Here is a 25,555-nt window from a genome sequence, read left to right as displayed (position 1 = left end):
TGACTCCACATGGTCCCCACTGCAGCTGGGCTTACTCTTTAGGATGCACACCAAAGCTGACCTGTTCAGAATATTCTTTCCTCGTAGCATCAATCCCTATCCCATTGGAGAGTTTTCCTTGGCTCCAAAAATACTATTGATCGTTAGGATAACTTATAAAATTCAGAAAAAAATATAAAGAAGAAAGGGCCACTCACTGCTCAACCACCCAGAAAAGTCCCCTCCATTTAAAAACAATTAGAAATCCATTTGGCTTAAGGCACTTCTTTATGGCTGATAATGCCTTATTCTTGCCTCTCCTGTGGTAAGAATTTTTTCACTTTAAGCTAACTGGTCTTTAAATTCCTAAATTTCAAGGAGTGGCTTATTGGTGGACATTTTATTCATTGTAATGGGGCTGCCAAAACATTTCTTAGGACAAAGGGGCTGTTTGCCTTCTTCAAATGAAACCAATACGACAGTCATTTGCTCCACCTCCTAGAAAATGCATCCCTTCTCTTCAAGATCCCCTGTGGAGAAGATGCAACTTCATGCTCTCCCCCTATTTTTTCATTCAACTCTTCATCTTTGTCCTCACTTTCCATGCCCAGGCAGCTCTCCAGCCCCCAATGACGGCTATTAAGGCAGGCCACCCAGCTAGTCTAAGTCTTCTCCGAATTCCTGTTACGCTTTATTGTCTCTTCTACTTGCCTTTTTCCAGCCTCGTATTTTTCTCAAGTTGTTTCTTATAAAGAAGGCCTGCCTTTCCTCCAGACATGACTCCAAGGGCCAAATCTGTGCCTTACACACACACACACAATTAATCAGAATGCTTAAGGACCTTAGGGCTGGTGCATCTTACTGCAAACGTATTACTCAAAACTAATCAGAATTTTCCCCTCAGAATATAGTCAAACCAACTAATTCTTTTTTCATGTCTCCGTAATAAAGACGAGAGAAGGTTAGAAAACCTTCCACAGTTCTTGACATACTCGCAGTTTTCGCATCCTGGAAGAGGTTCTTATGGCCAGAACTTCATAGCTGCAGCAAAATATGGAATCCGTGGTTGCATTACTTCCCTCATTGTGGACCCCCGAGACTTGGCCTGGAGTCATCAATGGCACTGGAGGTGTCCAAGCTGGTGACCGAAGTGGTAAGGACAGGTCATGTCCGTGAAGCAAGAGCACCTCACTGTTATGGCAGAGCCCACTCACCTGATCAGCAGGAACAATGGGCCAGCAGCTGCAGATTAGGGGGTTTGATGCATCGAGCTCCCAAGGATTGCGTGTAAGTCACACGCAGTCTCTCAAGGGGTGTGGGTGGGAAGGTGCATGATGGTGCTTGGACCTAGAAACTTATTTCGTGGCAGTTTCTCCCCACATTTCCTTTTGAACTTCTCTGGGCCTATCTTGGAAAAGCTACTGTTGAACATGTAATAGGTAAAAGTATAGAATAAAGATTCAGAGTCTGGCACATAGAAAGCATACAATAACTATTTAGTGGCCAGGTAAATTAGTATACAGATTTCAACCCTGCCTTTGCCTCTAATTTACAAGCAGCCTTGGAAAGCTGGTGAACCTCTGTAAGCCCTGGTTTTTTCATCGGTAAAATATGGATGCTAGTGCCTTTCTTATAGGACTGCATGTATTTTAATAATCTGTATTAAAATACAGAGTACAGTGATTTTTCAAAAGTAAAAGAGTAATACTTATTGTTATTAATAGGCAGTATTTGTAAATTAAGACTCTTCTAGTTATAATTTGGTATAGGGAAGTTTTTAATTATTCTTTTTCTCTGTTTTCAGTGTTGTTGCCCATCTGAGTACACCACAGGACCTCAATGAGTGTTTGTTGCTGTGCCCTTGCAAAGGCAAAATTAAAATCCGTTTTCTTCATTCTTCTTCTAGCCCAACAATAGAACCTCCCTCATTATTCACTGAATAATTGCAGTGAAGCTAATTAATGATGGCAAATATGTGTCATGTGTGATAAATACCAGATAAATCCTATAATGGTAAAATTGCTATCTATGTCATGAGTGTATTTCTGGGGAGGAAATACTTAATAGTTTCAAGAGGTTGACCTGCTCCAGCCAGAGCCATGGACCTCCAGTGGTCTGGTGCGATCTGCAGAAAGAAACCGGTTCTTTGAGAGCAAATGATCAAACTTTGCAGAAACTAATCTACAAAATTCTGTTCTCATTTTGCACTTCTTACTCTTCCAATGAACCATGCCTCCTGGTATTCATGCTCTTGTGTTGTCCTCACCTTGACTCTGGCCTTGGCTAGTGACTTGCTTTGGCCAATGGGATCTCAATACGTATGATGCAAGCAGAGTCTCAATGAATGGCCCCCAGGAAAGCTTCCTCTTGCCATCCAGCTCCACACTGTAAAGATGCTCAGGACAGGGCACTGAATGAGGAGAGGCCATGTGGAAAGACCCTGATGGATGAGAGCCAACTTACTCGTGCCTCAGCTGGGCTTACAGCTGAGTGCAGCACTGGAGTGACCTCAGCTCTGCTCCAAGTGACCTCCTGTCAACCCAGAGTCCTATCAACCCAGAAACTTGTGAAATATGATAATATTTTGTTACATTGAGCCATTGATTTTTGGGTGTCTTCTTTATATAACAATAAATAATGGACACATAGTCTCTTTCCTCTCGTCATTTGCTCTCAAAGAACCTGTTTCTTTCTGCAGATTGTACCAGACCTCTGGGTGCAATGGACCGCCAGTCCGTTGCTCTGGCTGGAGCAAGGTCAGCCTCTTGAGATTATTAAGTCCTCTCCAGAAATACACTCATGACATAGGACCCATGGACAGACCAAATGGAAGCATTGCCTGCTATACCTCCAAAAAATAATCTTGGTGTTCAAGAGGCGGCCCTTGTTTAACCTGGAAAGAGATTAGGCATCTCCTCAGATGTCTTGATTTTATCAGTACAAACACTGAGGCTCAGAGGGAGTAAGTAACTTGTCCCAAATCACTGGGCTAGGTCTTCCAATTTAGCCTTCAGTGTTCCTTCCATTAAGAGCCCTCAGAATATGTTTAGTTGCAAAGGAAATTTCAAACCCAAAGCATGTCATGGTATCCAATTTATATGTAAGTTTTTATCTACTCACACAGCAGTCTCTGATGACTGTATATAATTCTTTTCTAACTTGAAATAATAATTTAAATGTCTCATGAGATTCATGGAAATTAACAGCTAATTGAGCCCAGGGAGTAAAGTGCTGGCTAAAATACAGGTATCTTCAGAGGAAGTAGAGAAATGATTCATACAGATTTTCCCAATACTTTTTCAGTTACAGGCAACATACAACATTATGTTAGTTTCAGTTGTACAACATAGTGATCAGACATTTATATAACTTGCAAAGTGATTGCTCCGATAAGTCTAGTACCTATGTATTCCTTATGCTGTACTTGGATTCTCTCTAAAAGTTACACTAGGCCTTTAAGAGTAAGAAATGATGTCTCACTTAATTCTGCAGACACACTCATCTATAGTTTGCTTTTTTTTTTTTTTTTTTTTTGGTGCCAGGCACTGTGGTCTGCAGGGGTCTAGAAGGAATAAAACAGTTCTTGTCCTCAAGAGGAATTGACTCGAAGTTTAAGTGACTTACTCAGATTCACAAGGCCAGTTAGCGTTAGATCAGGGCTGCCTCTAGGGACTAACCACCCTACTGGGTGGCAACCAGATGGCCTTCTAGAGTTGTGAGCCATGCTTAAATTTTGTAGTCATGGCCTCAACAGGTGATGTATTCTTCGGGCCCCTAACTCCTTTTAAGATTATAGTCATGAATCCTGAGGGCTTTGCCATAGTTTACACTTTCTAAGACTCCCCTTCATGTGTCAAGCAAAGCTTTCTTATAGATTAAATTCAGCTTTTCTTTCTCTCATTCACTGGGACAGGGGTATGCTCTGTGCTATGGTGTCATTGTTGCATTCCTAAGAAGCCTCTTTGTAAAAATCACTTTAAGCATAATTATTTCAAAGAGAAAACGGGGGGTGTAGGCTCAAAATAATACAGTAATTTTGCCTGCAGGCATTTCAATAATACTGGTGTTTTTATAGCTCTACGTCTATCGTTACAAAGCTAAATATCCCTGGGCCATCCAGCTTTGATTGCATCTAGCTTTGGATGACGAGGCATGGCCTTTGTTTTTCAGTCCTCACCAAGACTATTGTTGGCACAAGGCTTCTTAGCCATTTTTATCACATTTTTCACCCATTGCTGGACAAACATGTCACAGAATCACTCAAACAAAGCAGCTGACAGCAAGTTTTTTTTTCTCTTTGTCTGATAGAATGTTAGGTCTAGCATTATAACCATGTGCATAATGAAAATCACATGTCCCATTATGGATTCCACAAATATTTTTTGATGCCTACGTAGTCAGGCACTGAGCCAGGCACTGGGAATATAGTGGTAAACAAGACAGACCAGCCTCTGCTTTGTGCATCCTGCGTTCTAACGGAGGGGATGGTCCCTTAACACTCGATATAGTGTCGTGTGGTGTGAGGGGTATGAAAAAAGGTGGAATTGGAGAAGGACCAGTGACTGGATCATGCTGAACCTTGGAGTCGTTGAAAGGGCTTCAGATTTTGTTCTGAATATGATAGAAGCCATTAGAAGTTTCTGAGAAGAGGAGTGATCTAATACATTAATATTTTAGAAGATCTCATCTGGCTGCTGTAGGACAGATTGTAGAAGGTTAAAAGGAATAGATGGAGAAAGTGCGGAGACTACTGTAGCCTGGATTCCTCCATAACCTGAGCCTAGACAAGGGGTCGTTTGTAGGAAGTATGTTTTGGAAAGTGATCCAAGGAACAGAAGGGGAGGCATAGGAAGAGTGAGACAAGAAAGAAGGCATTGTCAGGGCTATATTCCACCAGGGGTGTCTGGGAGGCCAGGTGCGAATTCACCTTTGAACTGTCCAGCTCCTGTCCTCCATTGGTCCACGCTTGCCCACTCGTGTGTTCACTCCCTTGGCCTGCCAGGTTTGTGCACGAGGCAGAGTGACGGAGTAGTTCCCGTAACATCCCACCTTCCAGGCAGCAGGGACAGAAGCAAGATTCTGTGGGGCTGCAGAGGCGCAATAAGGGCATCTACGCAAGAGGCATCTGATCCAGAAAGCAAGTGCAGTGAGAGGTGATGGGGGCTCAGACTTGGACAGCCATGGGGAGGGGCTGAGAAGTGAGCTGCTCCCTGGGTTCTGTCCCAATCACTCGGTGGAAATTGGCATTGGAATAAAAATGTCTACATTGTGGCAGTGAAACAGACCGCTGGTTCCTGCCTCTGTGGTGTTCTCTCCACTTCACAGTCCTGCTCTCATGTCTGCTCACACAGCTACCAATTTTGTGGACATCAAAGTTTACCTTTTAAAACAAAGAAATTGATGAATGAAGATTTAATAACCTGCAAAGAAGCCTCTTCACCTGTATGTCTTCTTTATTTAACATATTTGGTGGATTGCACAGGCAAATGTAGGTGCTGGGAACAAACTGAAATGAGCTGTGTATTTGGACAGGCAAATGTACTTTGTTTTAGATAAATGTCTTCAAGGGTAGAAGACTTATGGACAATTTCAGAAATGTCTGTTTAAAAGTGAAAAAACAAAAGAATATCCCTCCATTGGTCATGGTTATTCAAGTTTCTTATATCATGTTAACTGCCAGCCAGGAGTACAATTTTCATGGTATGAAATGCAACATTTTGAAAAATAATATGCATTGGGGTGTTTCTCAGGAAAAAAATCTGTAATTTGTTTTTAAAAATCTCCTGGTCGATAAAGGTGCCCAGAAGAGTGGAGTGTCTCAGGAGAAGAGCGGTCCAAAGAATGTTGCCACAGGGCACGCACGGTAAGGAGGTTGAGTGGACATGCATTGTGGCGTCCGAGGTGGCTGTGCGTCTTTTGCGAGTGTTTCAGGATGCACTCGGGGAAGCCTTGTCTCCCTTGTCTTGTCTTCCTATCATTTTTATTGTTCTCTACAGTCCCTGTAAGTTTTTTGTTTGATCTCACTTAGGCAAAGTGTGAATAACACTTTTACTACTACTAATTTCAGTTTAATCAGTGCTCTGTTATGCAAGCACTGTGCCAAGCTCTAAATATACCTAGGCATTGGAAAAGAACAAGTATACTCTTAGTAGAGGACGTGAGAATTCTTTGTAGAGAGAGACATCTTTTGCAGAAAAGTTTCTCCAACTCACTGAGGTGTGGAAGGAAGCCTCTGGGGTCTGGAGGTGGGGGTTTCAGGCTATCCCCAGGTTTAAAAATAAGGAGGACTCCTTGTGTCAGCAAGTGGGATAAAAAGGAGATGATCCAGCTTCCAAGAACTGCTGTACAATGAGGGGGAGAAAAGAAGAGGCACCCCATGGCTTGAACCAGGAGGAGTGACATGGGAATTAAGTCTGTCTACTGGGGACTCTTTAATTGCACCATTTGTACTCCTCGTGCTGTGAGCCCTCCTGCTGACAAATCTTTATTATAATTATGAGTCATGATTTGCAGAGAAAGAGCCATTTGGTTTCCAGGTAGATTTCAAGCTAACACGCTCAGGTTTTGCAAATAAAGTGGAAGAAGGCCAATAACTGGTTTATGCTCAAGAGGCAATAATGTGCATGATTAAGAATATGCATTTGAATCCTAGCACTACTATGTTTTAGTGTTTCTCCATTTGCCCTTACTATTCTCGGCCTTACTTCATGCCCTGGGAGGCTGACCTCTGTCCACATTAGAGGTTACCTGGACTCCCCTAGTCTCTGACTTCCAGCTGAGCTTGATCAATGAAATGGGAGGCACTGGCAGAAGATTAGAGATTGGGAGAAAAGAGAGATCAGGATGTTAATTCCCTCTGTCCTTTCCTGCCAAACTGTGGTTTTGGCAGTGACTAGGTTTCTCTATCTACAGCCATCTCTCCATGTGTACGATTCTCACCTGGTTTCAACTACATCAATCTCTCTTCTTGTCCCTTCAGGCCGAGAGGTGCTAATGACTTTCTGTTGGGTAGCCCCTGAATCCGTCTTATATTTTTTGCTTAATTCTGCCACACACGAAACACTCTGTTCCCCTTTGAACGTGCTTACCTCCCTGATTGTTATAGTGAGTAACCTTGTGCAAGTGCTTAACTGTTTTGTGCCTCTGTTTTTACATCTGCAAAGTGGGACTGGTATTAGTGTATAGCACATAGCATTAATTGTTGGTAGATTAAAACAATTAACAAAAATAAAGGTACTTTGCATATTTAAGTAATATAGTAATAAATAATTATGTTACCTATTATGGTGATATTAAGTAAAGTTTCTCATTGTATCCTTAAAATAATTCTATAAGGCAGATATTATTTTCCTTATTTTGCAAATGGGAAAAAAAACTAAGGCCTAGTGAAATTTAGATACCAGAGTTGTGATTCAAGAACTAGGCCGGCCCCGGCTGGTGTAGCTCAGTGGATTGAGCGCGGGCCTGTGAACCACACGATCGCAGTTCGATTCCCAGTCAGGGCACATGCCTGGGTTGCAGACCAGTTCCCAGCAGGGGACTCAGGAGAGGCAGTCATGCATTGATATTTCTCTCCTCTCTCCTTCCCTTCCCCTCTAAATATAAATAAATAAAATCTAAAAAAAAGAACTAGGTCAATTTTTTTTTCTTTCTTACTTCGTTGCATAAAATGAGATTTCCCACCTGGTTAAAGGGGAGAGAATGAATAGTAAGATTAGTAGCCAGCAAAAAGCATGCTGAAATACTCTGGTTATGATGGAGTATTCAGGAGATTTGTTTTTAAAGAAACCAATCTCCTAGAAGTGACTTCGGACAATAAAAAGGACATTTGTCAATGTCAGGTCATGAAACGCAGCCTCCCCCCTCTCTCCACCCCACAAACAGAGCTTGTCACTTAGATTTTTTTTTAGCCAAATTGATTTTTCTTTTGGCTTCAAGGACCTTCACTTTTTAGTATGCTTCTGTGTCCTCAAGACTTGATTCTTATAAAGGACTATTTTCATCTTCCTGATTGCCCGCTGAAAAGGTCTGAAACCAGTGATTAATGACACGACCCTCACCGTCGTTTCCCAAGGCAACACTTCTGTAGTGAAAGTTGGATGGAAAAGTGAGATGGAAGGGCTCAGTTTCACATTAAACCTTCATTTAAAAACCTGACTGCTGTGTGAATGGAGACAAGGAGACAATGAATGTAATCAAACTGGATTTGTCTAAGCCCGTGATACAGCATCTCCTGAAACTTCTTTTGAAGGAAATAAATTCCTTTTGGCTTCTATAGGAGAGGTATTATCTTTCAGACTGAAAGCAAAATGATGGGCCCCAGACAGAGATAACCTGGTAAAGTGTGTGTGCCAAGTTCTATTCAACAGCCTCCTCTGCAGTAGCTGGACCAGGAGGAAGATGTGCAGAGTAGCTATGTCAGAAGGAGCCTGGCCAGAGGTATCAACAATGATAGTTCTGAACATCAGCAGCCTGGATAGATAAGACGTCCCTCATTTTCACTCCCCTTACCAACAACAATTTGGCCTCCATCTACAGACACGACTGCCTTTGTGGGAGCTGTGGAATCTAGCACCATATGCCACAGGATCCAAAAGGAGTATTTCCACTTAAGCACTGGTTAACAGACATGTAGATCTACAGTTCTCAGACCCAGCTGTGGACTCAGTGGACCACTGCAGTGGTCCATGAATTGGCTCTAGCTGGGAGCCCTGGAGAGCACGCTCTTACACAATCACTTCTGGATGAGACATTCTTTCTAGATGCTCAGGATTCCCCAGGGAAGTTCCAGCACACCACTGGAGGGAAATAAATACACATTTAAGAGGGTAAGAGGAACAGTTTGACTTTACTCTGTCACCCTCCCCCCAAGGCAGAACAGGTCAATGCCATGAGAGACCTTGGCTGTGACTTCTCCTATGAGGGAAAGTGAGAGTGTGTATGCAAGAACTCAGCTTCCTCAATTGTGAAGGACTCTGTCAAAGAGGCTCCTTTCTCTTTCACCGAATGCAGAAGAATTACTATTGTTAAAATGCCCACACTATCCAAAACCATCTGTATATTGAATGCAATCTTGTCAAAATTCCAATGGCATTTTACAAAGAAATAAAGAATAATCCTAAAATTCATATGGAGCCACAAAAGACCCTGAATAGTCAAAGCAATCTTGAGAAAGAACAAAGCTAGAGTCATCACACCTTGATTTATTTATTTATACTTTATTTTGATTTTTAAACTATATAACAAAGCCATAGTAATCAAAATAGTATGGCACTAGCATAAACACACACACATAGACCTATGGAACAGAATTGAAAGATGAAAACAAACTCCTACAGATGTGATCTAGCAATTCCATTTTTGGCCATATATCAAAGGGAAAAAATCAGGATTCTAAATATAGCTGCATTCCCATATTCACTGCAGCATTATTCATAAACAGCCACGATAGGGAAACAACTTCAGTGTCCATCAATGGATGAATGGAGAAGATATGATACACACACACACACACACACACACACTAGAATATTATCCAACCATGAGAAAGAAGAAAATCCTGCCATTTGAGACAACATGGCTGAACCTGGGGGCATTGTGCTAAGTGAAATCAGTCTAACAGAGAAAGACAAGTATCATGTATACATGTAATCTAGAAAAGCTGAACTTGGAGGAATGGTAGGATGGTGGTTGCCAGCAGCTGGAGAGGCAGGGAAATGGGGAGATACTGGTCAAAGGGTAGAAACTTTCAGTTAGAAAATGAATAAGCTCTGAGCATGTAATGTACAGCATGGTGATCATAACTAATAATACCGTGTTGTGTACTTAAAAGTTACTAAGAGAGTTCATTGTTCTTGCTGCAAAAAAGGCTCAGTAATTATGTGGGGTGATGAAGGTGTTAATTAATCCTCCTGTGGTCATTCTGCCAAGACGTGTGTGTCAGATCATCACACCATAAACTAAATGTATACAATGGTAGATGTTAGTTATATCTTGATAAAGGTTGCAAAAAAAGAATGATGGTTATATCTGAAAAGGCATACTGAGCATAGAAAATTAGAATGAACTAAGTGTATAGTGAGAAAAGGAATATATAATCTCAGAGAAAAATAATCCACTTGGGAGGTAACGGAGATTTGATAGCATGAGAGAAAGGTTAAGCCTGATGCATTTGATTTGATAAGGCTTTTGACAGAGGTCCTCATTCGCTTGTCTCTTTGTATAAATTCATACTCAATCCACCAACCTTTTTCACTCCCTATTCCCATTGGGTTTGGCTGGTGCAAGGCCGCACCTGCATTAGCACATGTAGCTAACTTTGACAAGAAACCATCTTCCCATGGCAGTGACAAGTACAGTGAAGTTTATTTTGTGTTCGCTTCATGGTCCAGTGAAGATCCATAGAACAGGTTTGCAAAATTTACTTCCTTTTATCTTGAAATTGATTTCACCAGTCCTTTTTACTCCTTCCCTGACTGCAGAAGCCCTACAGTCAGGAATAGTCCTTGTCTGTGTGGTCTCCACCATCACCCTTACTGTTATCACCAACAGGCAAATAAGAGCAACCAGCACTCATTGGGTGTTGCTGTGTGTCAGTTGCCACAGGAAACAGGGCAGATAGTTTATCTCATCGATCCTTTACATAGACTGATCATCATGAATCAATAGATTAGGAAACTGAGGCTTGGAATCTCATAGTCAGGAAAGTGGAGATACAATTCAGACCCATATCTATTCAAATCCTAAATTTTGTATTCTTTATCATTTCTTTATAGTACCTGCTTTGTCCTAAATATAGAGAAGAAAATTTAAAAAGATAGAGTATCAATAAAGTTGACTTTCCCCTTAGAAAGGAATGGAGAAAGCACTGGAAGATTTAATCTGTTGTTGGGGACTGAACCTCGTGTCCTCCTGGTCCCTAAGCCCTGCAACCTGAGTTTGCCAATTAATATTTTTTTAAACCCAGCCTTTCCTGGCTTTGCACAAAGCCCCACTCACAGAAAGCCATGCAGGTATTTACTAGATTTTACTGAAATGCTGTGATGTGGTCGGGGAATAAAAGAATAGTCTGTATTATCAAAAAGCAAAGAACTTCAAATTGAACATCAGAAATCCCTTTTCCCAGACACCTCTCCCCCTGAGTCCTCAGACCTCACACTAGGGGCTTTGCCCTAGCTTTGGGCCACATGCTCTGCTGGTCTTTTTCTCCTTCTGTCCTGGACAGCCCCCTAAACTCCACCTTATTCTTATTCTATCAAGTACAGCCATTTGGTTTTTTCTAGCTTCAAATTCAGCTTCATACTCACCTTTGTGACTCCAAATTCCTGAAGGTGCTCAGTAGAACATAAGAGCTTTGATATAACAGATTCCCTCTTTAAAAGGCACGTGGTAGAAACGTCCTGTCCCACCCTCTGTAGAACCATCACCCTGGTGAGACCTGGCTCTTCCTGCCAGGATGCAGCAGAACCTTCTCGGATGAATACTAATGGTACCTTCAGAATCTCCTGACAGCCTGAACCAGGCAGATTCCCTGGAGAGCAATTTCGGGCCTGGGTCTCTGCCCCCTCCCGCCTCTGGGTCAGGCTGGGGTTTCTGGAACCCAGACAATGCCTTTGGACTGTTGGGCTCCTTAAAGGGCATTTGGCACCCTGTAAAAACTGTTTATGAAAGGAAACGGCAGGACTGCTTTCCCTTTAGTAGTCTAGCCCTGGGAAGTTTGACCAACTTGGGGAGGTCTGACATGGAATGCTGTCGACTTTGAGATGGTGGCTGAGCCTGTTTGGCAAGGCAATAGCAGGGCTATAGAGGGAAGACATGACCAGCTGAGCTCTGAGGCCAAGTTCCTGGTGGTCAGGAAAGCCCAGGGAGAGCGCTATAAAAAATAATAACAGCAGTTAAGCCCTTCAAGGGTCCAGTTTTGAGCTGAAATTCCAGATTTTGCTTTTTTTCTCCCCCTTCCCTCTTGAGGTTTGGCTCACCGCTTTTTCCCCTCTCCTGAGATCCTGTGGACACATGAGTGTTATTAAGGCTTCTGGAGGGTGGGGTGAAGGGTGACCATGTCACAGAGGAAGACTAACTGGCTGGGACTCCTGCCTCCACTCCCTCCAGCTGGCCTGAAGATCTTTGGTTTTTCATTCTTCCTAAAGGATCTTGGCATGGGTGGCCTGTGTCTCTTTTCAAAATAATTAAAACCAAAGGAATTCAAATTAGGCCCTTTCTTGCTGTCAGTGCTGTTTTGCCCTACTTTGCAAGGTCTGGGAAGCAGGGTGCCACCGGGACATTTCGGCTCCCTACCTGGACCTGAGCTCAGCTAACTCCTTCTGCAGATTATGTCCAATCCGAGACATACCCTGAAGCAGCAATGGCAAGTTCTGGGCACCTGGGAGGCTCTTTCCCCTCACACAACTTGTGGCAGAAATTGCTAATGGAGCAAGGAATTAATTTGTCCCCTAGCTGAGCCTGGGTGGAATTGTGACCCTTCTTTTTTAAAAACAATGAATTTAGTTTTTTTAATTGGAGGTAACATTATTTAAGCATTATATAAATTTCAAGTGCACAGCATTAGAATTCAATACATGTCAACTCTATTGGTGCTCAGCGCCAGTTGTCTAGTTTCCATCGTTGACCATATATTTGATAACCATTTACCCATTTCGCCCTTCCTCCCCCTCCCCCCTCTGGTAACTACTTTTCTGTTTTCTGTATCTATGTGTTTCTTTTGTTGGTTTGTTACTATTTTGTTTTATATTTGCATGTAAGTGAAATTTATTTTTTTCTTTTCTAAGTTATTTCACTTAGCTCAATATCGTAAAGATCCACCTATGTTGTTACGAATGGTAATATTCCATATTACTTGATTGCAAAGTAGTATTTCATGTGTATGTATACTACATCTTGTTTATTCATTCATCTGTTGATGGACACACAGGTTGCCTTCCTATCTTGGCTATTCTAAATAATGCTGCTATGAACGTAAGGGTAGATATATCTTTTTGCCTCAGTGTTTTCATATTCTTTGGATAAATACTCAGGAGAGAAATTTCTGGATTCATGATCCTTCTTAATACAACTCTCCCAGGAGCTACTATCAGTAATCAAGGTTGGTGTAGGGAATGGAATCTATTTAGCATCTTTGTTTTTACTCCAAATCTTCTCTGAGGTCCAGAAGGCATTGTCTTCTTGGTAGAGGCTTGACCAAAGGCCAGGTTAGTTGTATAAATTGTAGGTTTGCTTTGGAATCCAAAAGAAACTTGTTCCTTGGTCTTCAGACTTCTTGAACCTTTATTCTCCCCTCTCCCATTTACCTCTACACTCCTTCTTCAAAATGCTCTCTAGCTTCCCAGGGAAGGTTCTATGCTTTCTAAGGTCTACGCTATCAGTTATTAAAGGGCCCACTGAATTCAAATATGACTCCCTCAGCCAGATTTATACCACTTATGGTGAATCTTTTCGGGGTCTGCCTTCGGCTAAAATGAAAAATATGTTACCTGGAATAACTGAGCTGCCTGTGGTTTCTGGAGTGGTGAGTGGCAAACAGCTGAGTGTTTAAGACTCAGGGCACTGGGGCGGGCAGAGCTGGGCTCCCACTGCAGCTGGACCACTTGCTTGCTGGGTGGCCTTTGGGAAATTGACTCAACCTCTTCGAACATACATTTTATCCTCAGTAAAATAGGAAGTCCTCATCTCCTGTTTTATCGTGAGGACAAAATGAGTCCCTACCTGTAAAGTACTTGGCACAGTTTGGCAAATTCTGGGCACTGTGTGGCCCCTTCAACCCCCAAATTTGCAGAAGACATTATTAAATAGACCAAAGCATTTGATAAATTTGTGCTGCTTTTATCCTTCCTCTTTATCTGCCTGACAAAGAGGTGATCTTAGTTGTCCAAAGTCACACAGAGTCTAGGTCTGCTGGGCCTCAAAGAGTATGTTCTTAGCCACTTGGATGCCTCCTACATGACTTTAGACAGGCTACTCTGGTCTTTGCAGCCTGGAGAGTGAGGAGTTTTTTCACCCATTAGGTAGAGATACTATAATCTTTCCCATTGAATTGTTGTAAGAATTGGATTCGTATTTGTAGTATAGGGCTTGAGCTGTTGCAAATAGATACTATCACATATTTACCATTATCATCGTCATCATCATCAATTAGCATCATCATTACTGTTATTGGGTTGACCAAAAAGTTCACTCAGTTTTTTTGCCATAAGATGGCTCTAGTAGCATTTAATTGTCTTTAACTTCATTCAAAACAATTTGGTTAGACTGTTTTGTGACAGCTGTTATGTCATTGTGCATTTAAAAAAAACCTTATCAAAATTGGTGAATTTTGGTGTAGCCACATTAATAGTGAAGATGGAAGAAAATATGCGACATTTTCAGCATATTATGCTTTATGGTTTCAAGAAAGGTAAAAATGCAACTGAAACACATAAAAAACATTGGAGCAGTGTATGGAGAAGGTGCTGTGACTGATCAATTATGTCAAAGGTGGTGCAAAGTTTCATGCTGGAGATTTCTCACGGTCGATGCTCCACAGTTGGGCAGAGCAGTTGAAGGTGATAGAGATCAAACTGAGAACAATGAATGTTACACCACACGGAGGGAGATTGCTGACATATTCAAAATATGCAAATCAATAAAGTTATTGGTGAAAATGAAAAATATGTCTTTTATCTTATGAAAAAAACCTATGACATTTTGGCCAACCTAGCGTGTTTTCTTTTCTTTTCTTTTCTGTTTTTCAAATCCACTCCCTCTTTTCTAGCACCTGGCACTGCCATTGGCACATTACAGGTATTTAGTATGTGTAAGTAGCTCTGTTGGGGTGACATATGGTTTTATCACTTCCAGTGAGGAAGGAGAAACAAATGACTGTTCAGGCTGAGAACTCTGGCTGACCTCTGGCAGCCTCATAAACAATTCCAGGAAACCTATTTCTCACTACCTTGGGAAAAGCCTGGAGAAGTAACTCAGCCAAGCAAGGATCAGAAGCTCCTTCCAGTCCCTGCCAGATCTTGGCTGTTTGTGGCCATCCTGTAGAGGCTGGCTTTCTCACTGGTCAGCGAGATAAGAGCTGTTCTTCCTATGTCCATGGGGTTATAGCTATTAGGCTTCCTGTGTGTGGAAAGGGCAGATGTAGGAAATATCTCATGAACAGTTGTGTCCCTATCTTTAACACCCAGTGCTTGAAATAGGCCACTCTTGTTGAGGTTGTTGAGAGAGGTATGTTTTGTCCCCCAAGAGCTTTATGAAAAGCAGAATTCTCTGTGCTTTGGACTAAGCTAACCAAAGATTTGTGATCCAGATTATTGCACCTGCCCATCTCGGGGGGAGAATCACTGTGATTCAGGCTGTCTTCCTTATATGCTTGTGGTCATTTCCTTCTTCAAAACATGTTAGTTCTGTTGATGGTAGCTTTGCATCTCTGCTGGCTAAAGAAAGACAGTGCCCTTACTTCCAGTCTACACATAGCCATTGTTCCTCATGGTTCACCTATTCAAGAAAATAATTTAAAAACTTTTCATTTCAGAATAATTATAGATTTACAGAAAAGTTGCAAAAGTAGTTGTCCTATACCTTTACCCAAAGGGAATTCCCACGTACTTTCACCTAATCCTCCCTAACATTTATACAATCATGGTATATTTGTCAAAACTAAGAAATGAATATTTGTACTTTGCTATTAACTAAGCTATAGTCTTATTTTTGGATTTTAGCAGTTTTTCCACTAATGTCTTTTTTAAAATTTCATAATCCTATCCAGTATTTCACATTTTAAAAAATTGTTATGTTTCCTTAGTCTTCTCTTACCTGTGATAGTTTTTGAGTTTTTCTTTTTAGCATGACATTCACAAATGTTTTGCACGCAGAATGTTTCTCTGTTGGGTTTTTCCGATACACCTATTTATTTCAATAATTTTTATTTTATAATAGTTTTAGATTTACAAAAATTGCAAACATAGCACAGAGAGGTCCGCATACCCCACACCCACTTTTTCTTACTTTTCACAGCTTACATTGTTGTGGTATATTTGTCACAAGTAATGAACCGATACTGATACATCATTATTGACTAAACTCTACAGTTTCTTCAGACTTCCTTAGTTTTTTCTGCAACGTTTCCTTTTTTATTTTAAGATCCCTTCCAGGATGCCAAAGCGCATTTAGTTGCCATTCTCCTTAGGTTCCTCTGGTCTGTGACAGTTTCTCAGCTTTTCGTTATTTTTGACGCCTTTCATAGTTTTGAGGCATACTGGTCAGGCATTTTGTAAATTCGTCTTCAGCTGGGATTTGTCGAGCATTTTCCTCACGATTAGACTGGAATTGTGGTTTTACGGGAGGGAGAGTGTGGAGGCAAAGTGCCGTTCTTATCACACTATATAAAAGGTACATACTGTTAATATATTTTATGACTGTCGATATGGACCTTGCTATCTTGGCGGAGGTAGTGTTTGTCAGGTGTCTGCATTGTAAATTTACTCCCCTACTCCCTTTTCTTACTGTATTCTTTGTAAGAAAGGCACTGTCGAGAGTACACATTTAAGGATATGGGGAGTCGTGCGTTGGCTTCACCTCCTTGAGGGCAGAGTGTTTACACACATTATTTGAAATTCTTCTGCCTGTAAGCTCTGTCTTATCTTTCCTACTTATTTGCTCAATTATTTATTTATGTCAGTATGCACTCAAAATTTAATTTTGTATTTGAGTTTTAATCTAATATTCCACCACTTACTTTGTTGCTTAAGTTGTTTCAACTTTGGCCATTAGGAACTCCTCCACTGGGCCTCTGCATCCCTTTGACCCGGCTCTGTGTTTTCATTCATTCATTCATTCATGTATGCATGCATGCATTCATTCATTTATTGGAGAACTGCTTACTTCTTGACTCTGCAAGATGCTTCAGGCTCATCTTACAGAATTTCTGCCTCAGTTCTAAAATCAGCCATTTCTTCAAAAGCCTTATTTTCTTTTATTGGAAAGTAGTGTTAGAAACCAAAATCTGTGTGCTAGGTGTGTTCATTGCTACTGAGTGTTGCCCGTGCCAGGTCTTCTCAGCCGACTGAGAAGGAATCATATGTATGTATAGTGACCCATGGGTCTGTTATTTCTCTATGTAACTATCGGTATCTGTGTGAAGTCAAACATGAATTCATACTAATGTCTCCAATTCTCTTCCAGCCTCCTTTCTTTGCTTCTTCATAAACTCTCTCTTTAGCAGTAAGAAACCTGGATCCTATCATCTGCCATTCGTGTACTTAATTATAAATTCCAGGATATATGTATGGAGTGGTTGGAGATTTGTAACCTACATTCCTGTAGAAAACAATTTGACCAACTAGAGTCCAGTACTCTGAGCAGGTACTGTTTCCATTAGTCCTACAGACGCCACTACCTTCATTACTAGGTCAGCATGTTCCCCCCACCCCCTTCACTGAGTTATATTTCATGCCTTTGCAGTTCAGGTAGAATTTTTGTGGGGGTCACCTCTTGCATTCCATCTGGGATTTCCCTAACTTCCTGAATGGTTTATGTTCAATTTGCACATGTCAAAACTCACTCTTTATACTGAACGTTTCTATGGATTTTGACAAATACATAGTGTTGCCCATTTTTTCCTTTTTGCTGCTATGGTATTTTTTCAGAAGTTAAAAGAAATTACTTTCGTGCACATAGAAGGTGAGTCAGAGATGCTATTTAACTTATTAACTACTAAAGGAAATTATACTGTATTAAAACCAGTGCAAATAGCATTTCAGAAGCTAGGTGTCCGATATTAGGTTAAGAGTGGTAAGTTAGATATAGAACTGGTTGTTGTCCAGCCTGGTCAGAAGTCATAAATTCTGAGATTACCTGTTCCATGGGAGAGGAATTATTTCCGTCTTAACCACACAAAAATGTACAAGCTAGTCTCTGCCCCAACAGGGCTGTGAAACCACTCAGATAATAGATTATCAAGAAGAGCAGCACCCGAGGAGAACATCCAGAAACTGCTTTTTAAGTTCTAGAGAATTTTTCTGATGCTAAAGTGGTGGAAAAATATAGTTAAGGTAGCTGACAAAACTACGCAGTTAGAAATGGGCAGAAAGTGTTAAAGAGATAAATTTCAGAGAGAAATGTAAGAATAAAATTAATCCAGTCTAAAGTGAGACTCAAACATTTATACACCCAAAAGTTTTGCACACTCGACTCAGGGAGAGTGGCAGATTCAAGTGTGAGCTTTCTAGCACTCAAAGCAAAGTTAGAGCCAGGGGCCTCCTAAGATTTGTCATATTCACAGAAGGCTCTGAAACACACAGTCTGATTGTCTTGGGTTTGATTTTTCCTTTGGAAAGAAAGCTAAAGGAGCGTTTTATTAGATTGGCAGAAATGTTTGTAGTCCCAGAAGCTAAGAAACTTGTGGGCGAGAGAAGACCTCAGGTAAAGCCAAATCAAACTACACTCTCAGGTACTTTTAGCCAGAAGCCTTTGCAAACTAAGCTGAGAGGCCTTGGGCCCAAACATGCTGTATACCAAATGGAGAAGAGATATTGTCCACTATAATGAGTTAATTTTCTGTAAATATCTCTTGCAGAGGTGATCATATTATACTAATGTTGATAGAATATGAAATGCCCACCAAAATACCTATGGCTAGGGCTGGTCCTCCCAGTCTCCTGAAAGATACATGCCCAAGGGCCGCGGGACTAAGAATTGCCCAGAGAGCCCTTTAGGCAAGGAACAGGGCTCAGAACAGAACAAAACAGGTCCACAAGGCGGGGAGGGGGGGGGGGCGAGTCAGAGGCCTGCTTTCGGCCTGATATTGCTGCTAGATTGGTTTGACATCAATCTGCCTATTGTATTTTTGCATACTAGGTAAAGGGGCTTTTGAAATGTCCAGCCTTTGTTCCTTTGTCTACATTTAGGCTTTAGATGCTGGGACACTCTAAGTCTCCATCAGCAGCATTCAAAGATTCATGAAAGAAATCCCAGAGGGAAGGAAAGTATCAGAGGTCAAAAGTTGAGGTTACTTGTGTGCTTGCTTGGGTCTTCCCCAGAGTTCTACTTCCCGGGAGTACATCACTGCTCTGGTTCGAGAAGGAAAACATTCTAATTGGTTCTTTTAAGGGAGATTCCCTTACTGTGTCTTTGTGTGGACCTGGAGTTGAGATCCTTTTTGCCTGAATCATCATTTTTTAGTCAAGTAGAAGCACTGTGGGATTTCTTCCCTATACAGGACTAATGGAAAATGGCCTTTTTCTTTGAAAGGGTGTTGGAAACACAATCCCTTCACTGGTCTCAGATTCAGGCAGATCATTTCCAAGATAAGTATTTTTTTTTATTGAACTGTTTTCATTTTCCCAGTGAGGTCACCAGGCTGCTCCCCAGGAGGCCTCCCACACAGGGAGCGTCGCACCATCCCGCTCCGCCCTGGAGATTCTATCTGGCTGCACTGGCGTATGGCCCGAGCCTGGGCCTTAGTGAGAGCAGACAAGCTCCTCCTTGTCCCGCCCACAAAGATGTGCATCTCAGCACTTTGAGTGACAGTTTTGTGGTTTGCAGATGGTGAGAAGTGCTCAGAGAACCGCAGGGCAATCATTTTATCTGAGGGTGCTTGTTAAATCTCAAATGTGGGGTTTAAGGCTGCAAAAACTTTGAGGAACTTTCCATTTTCATCAGTATTTACTATAAATTACTATACCAATTTCTGGAATATTCTGAAGGCCAAGGTGACCATGGCTTTCAAAGAAGAGAAAGTTCTACGCATGACAAAAATGCACTGTCCTATCTATACACAGATACTATTTTTTCATTATTTATATCACCACTACCACTACAAAAAATAACAACAAACCCCNCCACTAAAAAAAATAACACAAACCCCCCCCCCCCGCCCCCGCCATGCCTATAACTGCCTAAAGACCTCTCCTTCATATTTGCGGGGATCTTACTGATAAAAAATATTTCTGAGTTAAGAAATCTTCCCCGTAACATTATAAATTATCCTTGAAACTGAGGCATGTGAGATATTAATCGTTCACAGTTCAGTGTTACTTAATTACAGGAACTGTTTTTGCTCTCCTAACATCCTGATGGTCCACTCCTAAGGAAAAGGAGATTTTACTGGAAAGGTGTGGGAAGTGGAGGGTGAGAAGGACTTAAAGAAAGTGGGGAACACGGGGCCATAACTAAGGATCCCTTCAGCCTTTACACTTCCCCGTTACCGAAAGACCCTTTCCCTAAAAACTTTATGTCCTGTGTTTAAACTAATCTTAAATATAAAATGTTGCTCTATTAACCTACACCTGAGGATATTGACCTAATGTGAACAGTCAGGGTCTCAAATTCAATTTGGGTGGTGACCCGGGAGCAGCTCCAAGTGAAAGGCTTGTCCGTCCACGTCTAGCCCTCAGAGAGATTTCCGGCTGTTGGCGGCTGTGACCACAGGGGCTGAGTCAGGGGGGGTGGAAGGGAACGCAGTATCATGGCCTCTGAGATGCGCTCAGGCAACCAGCACACAGCAGCTTCCTCAGCTCCACGACAAGGTCTGCCACCCTCCTCCCCTCGCCTCTTTGTAACACTCTCCCTTGAATGACATTGGGCCCGCTGTAGCATATCCTCGTTCATTCATTCCCAAGCATGCATAAGTTATGGTCTTTAACTTGCAAACAACCGAAGGTGACATAAGAGTACTTTTATTTAGAAAGGGAGGCATTGGAAGACCAACAAGAAACTGAACAACAAAGCCAGGGTGGTTTGCAGATGTGATCACACATTTCGACTCTTGTATCCGCTCCCTTCACCCTGTAACTTTGCAGCTCCTCTCGTCAAGGAGTAGATACTAGTTCCCACCCTCTTCAGTCTGGGCTGGCCCTGTGACTTGCTTTGGCCAACAGAATACAGTGGAGATGATGATGTTGAAGTGGGATCCCAGGTCTCAGCAAGCCCCGTGTGCTTCCATTCCCTCTCCTGGAACTCTGCCCAGGTGCATGTGAATAAGATCAGGCTAGAGTGCTGGAAGATGAGACACTATTGAGAGCAGAGATGATCCCAGCTGAGGTGACCCTAGGCCACCAGCCTCCAGTTCACCAACAGCTGATCATAGATACATGTGCAAATCCTTCTAAGACCAGGAGAAATGCTCAGCTTGCCAAGCCCAAATTACTGACCTCCAGAATTTTGAGATAAAGAAAAGGATGCGATTTTATGCTATTACATTTTGAGGTTATTTGTTACACAGCAAAAGCTCACTGATACTAAAGCCTTGAGAAGAATAAAATCCAGGAGCTAGGGCACTTGTGGTCCCTTTAGAGAACTCCCACCTGATGCCATAGCTCCAGTTGCCTTTTGGAACCTTTCCCATTCCCAGGTGAGAGAATTTGATTGGTCCAACTTGAGTCATGTGCCCTCTCCTAAGATGGGGCTGGAATCATCTGGTTTAGCAGCATGGTCAGGACCACAAGGTGCAGGAAAAGGGTAGTTCCTTAAAGGGGAGGTGGGATAGCAGCTGCTCTTTCCGGGAGAGGGGAAGAGGAGGTCCTAGTTAGACAAAACACATGCCCACTATAAACATTTATTCTGTGTTCTTATTTACTCAAGGAGGAGTAAGATATTCACCTTCATCAAGGAAGCCTTGGTCCAAGGGAGAAGCCCCACACGTGACAGTGTGGTCACTGCTGTCACATAGGGGCTGCAGACGGCTTTGAGAGCCAGGGCGATGACACCTAACCCAGACTCCCTACTGAGGAAAGATGCTTGGAGGATACCAGTTTGGAACCAAGTTCCATGAGATAAATAATGAGCTAGGTGAGGAGGCCAGAGTGGCGAGCAGTACGGAAGTACAGGCACTGGGACTGGTCAGAGTGAACACCTAGAGTGAGAGCTTTACACTGTCCCCATGGACCTAGTGTGTACCATGCTACATCTGATCTGTCTCAGCTTCTTTAAAAAGAAGGAAAGAATTCCATTTGTAGATTCCACCAGTTTCTACTCCCTCTGTTACAGTGAGCCTTGTATGCTTGCTAAGGACTGTGCATTTTCTCCTATATGCAGTGAGGAGCTCCTGCAGGTGTTTGAACAAGGGGAAGGAGTTGGGTGGTCATACTCAGATTTGTGTATCCAAAAAAACATTGTTCTGGCAGCAAGTAAAAGGAAGAAAGATGGTAAAGGGTGAGAAAGGAGGCAGGAAGACAAATTAGGAAGCTATTGTTTTCTAGACAATAAATAATGGCTTCAGCCAAAGGGGACAGAATGAGAAAAGAACAGGGATAGAATGGATCTTTTATGATATCCTCGAAGAATGCGTGGAGACACCAGTTGCTTCTATCTTTAAATCCACTGTTATAGCCTTAAAGTCAGGTCATAATTTGGAAGAACCTTTGTGTCCGATAACAACAGATAGTTCTTTAAGTCAAATAAGACACACCTGTTTGGGAGAATTTGGTAATACATTTAAATCTGCGTGATGCTGAGACACCAACACCTTGCTGCTCTTGTTTGGAAAAATAAACAGCTCTCCATGGACCCACTCAACTTGCCGGAGAGCCAAGCAGCTCTCACACCCGCTTAGACTCCTGGTGTGAGATGGAGGCCCGCCAAAGGCCAGCCCTGAACTAGAACCAGATGGGAGAAGATTCTTGCCAGAGTCCGTCATCCAGACCTCGTGCTTCTCAGCGACCAGAGGTTGAGTGTTCAGAGAAAGTGCATCCGATGCTTTAGTCACGTTGGATCAACTGAAATAACAAAGCAAGGCGGTGTCTGCCTTGCGAGGGATGGAAGGAGCAGCTGTGGAGAGAGCCGCACTAGGCTTCTTGGGAGAGGAAGGAACGGTGATAGCCTTGCTCAGAAGGGTTTGGACAGAAAGCAAAGAAAAAAAATGGACTTGAGGTTTTCTTCTTTCATACGATGGATCAGGCATGGAGAATAGATGTGTATTTGGGGAGGATAAAGAAAAAATGACAAATTACAGTGGAGAAAAGTGCATTGTTTTAATGCTAGAACTTTTGATAAAACCTTGATATTCAACAAATATCAGTCATTCAATTAGTATGTTAGTGTCTGTTACAAGCATAAAAAGTTACAGTTGTATGTATGACAGTTTTACTCTGGTTGGGAAGCCCAGTCACAGGAAAATGCTGATATTAAAAAAAAATGAATATAAAGGTTAATAGCAACCAGAATCTCTTGGTGTTGGTAAAGGGAGGAGGTGCCTGAGGAAGGCAATTTGGCAACAAAAACCAACTTTAGACTTTCATTTTTATCTCCAAATAATAGCAGTGAGTCACCAAGCCTCACTGACATGCCTGAAAGAAGACTGCATATCACAAAGTCTTCCACAGTCGGGTCTCCTCACCAGGCCACCTTACCTACCCAATGCAGGCTCAATGCATTATTTGTTTTTCGTAAGTCTTATAATTATTATTATATTATCAGTCGCACAATTTTATTGTATTGTGGGTTTGCAGGTGTATGCACGTTTAAAGCATTGATTTATTAAATGACACCTTTCAAATACATCACATGTTACATCATCCTGTTTTTCCATTTTTCCTTTTGTATTTTTTTTTTCACTAAATGAGGCAGCTCCACAAATGCAGGTGAATCTCTCCTCTCGACACAGTGGTGAGTTCCAGATTGTGATGCAGGGAATGCTCGGGCCCTGTCTGAATAGTTGCCAAATAATTGCGATCACTCTTTAGTGAAGAACTATTTTGAGTCAGTTACTTTACCTGTACCCTTTAAAATTAAAAATTAAACTAAAGGTATTTGTAGCAGAGACTAGAGAAAAATCAGGCCAGGGGGTAAATGAGTTCCTTAATAGTGTGGGAAATCCCATCATTGGAGACCCCTGTTGAAAGGCAACCGTGTTGCTTCTCAGTCATGGCAGCACCAGGTTGGATGAGGGGCCCACATGGCTTTGCCTGGTCAGTGGGCTGAGGGCCTGGGAGAAAGGTGAGGAAGATACTTTTTAAGGGAATGGAGTGGAGAGCGGCCTCTGCCTTCCTGGGCACTGCTCGCTGACACAGGAATGCACTTCTGAGGCCCCAGCCTGGGCTCAAGGGCCTCCTGGTGCAGGAGTGGGGAGGATGGCTGGGTGACTCTTCACCTTAAGCTGGCTGCCCTTTATAAAGTGCCCCCAACCCTTTGACTGGCTCTTTCCCCTGTGCCGGGCTCATGACAAATGTTCAACCAGTTGTAGCTATGACCATGTTTTCTTCACCTTTCTAAGCTCCATTTTTCTCTTTTCAAAAATAAGGTGAACAGTACTCACCTCATAGGGCGGTTGCAGAGATGAAATGCAGCCAAGTACGTAAGATGCTTAGCACCGTGTCTGGCCCAGAACAAATGTGTGTGGCATGCAAAGCATTTATTTATTAATATTACTGATAGCAAGTCACATGAACAGCTTTTCTGGAGAACACAACACGATCCCTTCCTACTCCAACAGCCACTTCTTGACTGGAATCTTTCCTTCGGAGATGCTTCAGCGAGGCACGTCTTTTCCCTTTTTCTCTCCGTCTTCCTGGCTCAGGCTGCTGCTGCTTTGGGGATTTGCTGCTCCTGTGCGCTCTGGGAAAAGGGCCTCCGCCAGGAATTCCCATTTGTTCGAGGGCCATAGAAAGCTGCAGTTGTTGTTTTTTTTTTCCCTCCAGCTCTCGCAATCTAGTCTAGACACTCTGAGGAGGTGGAGGATATAATTACAGCTTGAAACACTTAACAGGCACCAGCAACTCAGCTCCTCCTGCATGTGTGTGACTCAAGCCCCAAGAGGTCACCAAAATCTGATGATTCACTCACCCCGATAAGCTGGGAGTGAAACCCCAGAGGTCCAGGGTCCAGTTGCCTTGACCGCGTGGCACCCTTTACTGGAAATCCATTTCTCCGTTTGGTTCAGTTCGATCCAGAGCAACACCCTCTGTGTACCGCACTGCCCCAGCTATCAGGCCGCACCGGTGATTCTCTGCAGGCCGCTTTCCTCTGCCCTGCTCTGCGACTGGGAGGCTGACCTTTGCTGAGGGCATCACTGGGCTCTTTGCCCTCTGGCCTCCAGCTGGAGTCCGTCCGTGGCAGGAGTGGCGGCATGGATATCACAGGCCACAGGGGAAACGGGTCCCCGCCCCCATAGCTGGTTGCCCTTTGGCTACAGTTGCTGTCTGCTGACCTCCCTTCCACCGCTACAGCTGGCTTCCGCTCTCCATAATCTGGTAATATCGTTTTCTCTCCTTGTTCCTTCCAGGGTGGTAACAGCCTCCCTCTGCGGCCAGTCTCTGGCGTGCTATTACCTCCTGCTTCCCCGCACCTCTGTGAACACTGCCTTCATCTCACTCTTTCCAGCGAAGCTGCTGGGTGTGCCATCGGCTCCCTGGCTGGACCCTGACCGACACCCACAGGATCCTGCCCCTGGGAAGCTCACGGCCAGCTTGAACTAGTCATCCCCAGCCTCGGTCTGTGCATGCCGTCCTCACAGCTGCCGCCGCACCCAAGAACCCGCTCTCCTCTCACGTGCTAAATATTTCTGCTTCACTGGCCTCACTCTTTTTGCCATACATCAGTCCCATTTCAATCTATCTTTCTTTGATCTATCATTTACATAAACTGA

The 25,555-nt window shown here is 42.7% G+C and overlaps 1 long non-coding RNA gene across 1 annotated transcript; it reads right to left on the bottom strand.

Moving 5' to 3' along the window:
* Positions 1-20,656: 20,656 nt before the first annotated feature.
* On the bottom strand, positions 20,657-25,306 carry LOC118983119 (uncharacterized). The gene is made up of 3 exons (XR_005065653.1): positions 24,227-25,306; positions 21,279-21,495; positions 20,657-20,985 (listed from the first exon to the last, which is right to left on the bottom strand). It is a non-coding gene; the product is annotated as an uncharacterized LOC118983119 (long non-coding RNA).
* Between the last annotated feature and the right edge of the window lie 249 nt (positions 25,307-25,555).

This window comes from Sturnira hondurensis, unplaced genomic scaffold, assembly GCF_014824575.4.
Source record: "Sturnira hondurensis isolate 20B ecotype Veracruz unplaced genomic scaffold, ASM1482457v3 Scaffold0002638, whole genome shotgun sequence".
NCBI lineage: Eukaryota > Metazoa > Chordata > Mammalia > Chiroptera > Phyllostomidae > Sturnira > Sturnira hondurensis.
This window is presented reverse-complemented; position numbering and strand designations above follow the sequence as displayed.